This window comes from Rousettus aegyptiacus, unplaced genomic scaffold (assembly GCF_014176215.1).
Source record: "Rousettus aegyptiacus isolate mRouAeg1 unplaced genomic scaffold, mRouAeg1.p scaffold_m13_p_15, whole genome shotgun sequence".
NCBI lineage: Eukaryota > Metazoa > Chordata > Mammalia > Chiroptera > Pteropodidae > Rousettus > Rousettus aegyptiacus.
In genome coordinates, this window is record NW_023416290.1 from 20,058,355 (window position 1) to 20,060,418 (window position 2,064).

The 2,064-nt window shown below is 47.9% G+C and overlaps 1 pseudogene; it reads right to left on the bottom strand.

Moving 5' to 3' along the window:
• Positions 1 to 439: 439 nt before the first annotated feature.
• LOC107502092 lies at positions 440 to 1,759 on the bottom strand (annotated as a pseudogene).
• Between the last annotated feature and the right edge of the window lie 305 nt (positions 1,760 to 2,064).

Sequence of the window (2,064 nt, forward strand, 5' to 3'; positions counted from 1 at the left end):
GGCTGTTTGGGCCATGCCACAGGCCATCGTTCAACAGTAAGGACCGAAACATCAGCCCCAGTATCCAGCAAGCCTCGGAAGTTTCTCCCATTAATAGTTAAAGTTCCCGCGTTGAGCTCCTATGGCCTGGACCCAATACGCATCTGATGATCCAAATCCTGCGTCCCCTCTCTGACTCCTTTTTGAGGCATTCCTAGTTTGCACCTGAGGCAACAGCAGCAACTGCGAGCCATATGCTGGCCTGATTGTATAACCAAAATACCTGCAGGTGAGTGAGTCATTACTTTTATCTCTCCTGTATAATCCTCATCAATAACCCCTGGCTGCACTAATATTCCTTTCATGGTGGTACTACTTCTCCCTAATAACAATCCAACCGTGCCCTTAGGTAAAGGCCCATAAATTCTAGTAGGAAGGATTTGCATTCCCATCTCAGGAGTTAGTACCGAGTAGGTAGAGGAACTGAGGTCCAGTTCTGCGCCGCCTGAGGTTGCTCTGTGGAGGTCCTGAACAGATTTCCTTGCTGGGGAATGAAAGTCTGAAGTGCCCCATAAAATTGTTGCAGGGCCTGAGGTGGGCCCCTCGTCTCTTTTCCCAACAAAGATCGACCCTGAATGTTTCTTGCAGACTTAGAATCCTGAGCCCAATGATTACCTTTTCAACATCGAGGACATAGTCCCGGTGGGCGAGGCGGAGGCTAATGCGGGGACCGGTTTTGAGAACAATTTCGGGAAAAATGCCCAGGTTGCTGACATTCAAAACAGCTAGGGCCACTGATAGATCTGCCTCGACTATTTCTAGTCTGTTGAAATAGCACTTCTTTTAGTTTTCCCTTATAATGCCGCGGCTATGGCCAGACCCTGCGTATATGCTGGCCCAATGTCAGTACATAGCCTAACATAATAAGCAAGATCTCCCTTCTTTCTGAATGGTCCAGCGCAGCCTGCCATGCAGAGTTAGCATTCTCATAGGCCAGCTGCTTTACTAAAAGCGTACCTGCCTCCATGTCCCCTATCAGTCTTCGAGCTGATTCCGTAAGTCGTGCCACAAATTCCTGAAATGGCTCATCAGGTCCCTGCCTTATCTTAGATAAATCTTCTGTTTGTCTTTCTGTAGAAGGCAGTTTATACCAGGCTCTCTTAACAGCAGCATTTACTTGAGCATACACTCCGGGATCAAATTCCAACTGCGTGTTATTCTCATGGAATTGACCCTCACCGGCTAACATTTCAAAAGTCGTGGGGAGAGGAGGATTTTGGCTTCTATTAAGCTCTGCTGTTTTCTCACACTGTTCCAAAAATTCAGACTTCCACATCAAAAAATCTCCCCCTGTCAGGCATGCTCTAGCCAGCTGTTTCCAATCAGAAGGAGTAAGGGCCTCAAGGGACAAGGATTCTAACATCGCCTGTGTGAATGGCGCAGTAGGGCCATATTGAGTGCAGGCAAGTTTCAATTACTTCAGCTGTTTAAAAGGGGTAGGCCTATAGCTACGGACTCTCTGTCCTTGAGCACCATTGTCCTCATACACAAGGCATGCCAAGTGAAATCCTTCCATATTCTCTCCATGCTCTACAGCCTTGTATAGCGAAGCCTGCAATGGGGACAGCGAAGGCCGTACTAAGGACAAGGGCTGCAGCCCGGAAGGTCGCTGTGCCATGGCTATATCCGGCAGGAGTTCCTCTAAAAAACAGGGAGGTCCTGGACCTTTCTCTGTCTCTGGTTCTGATATCTTTAATGGTCTATCACCAGGTTGTCTCATCTAAATAGTTAAGTCGGTGACTGCCTTCTGTAAGCATTTAAGACAGTCTTCCAGAGACGTGGATTTTTCTGGGTTAGCTAATGCTATAAATGGGGGTCTCTCCTCATTGTGATACCAGGCTGCCTCCTCCTCTAATTGCTCTGCATCCCCAGGATCTAATGGTTCCTTTCCGTGTCTAGAAAATAAAAACTCAAGGGAAGGCTCAGGCTCTGCCGGCGGCATGGAAGGCTTAGTTTCATTCTCTTTCCAAGTTGCCTGACCATCCTCATTCACCTTTTCCCTCTCGTGCCTAGGATCTAGGCTGT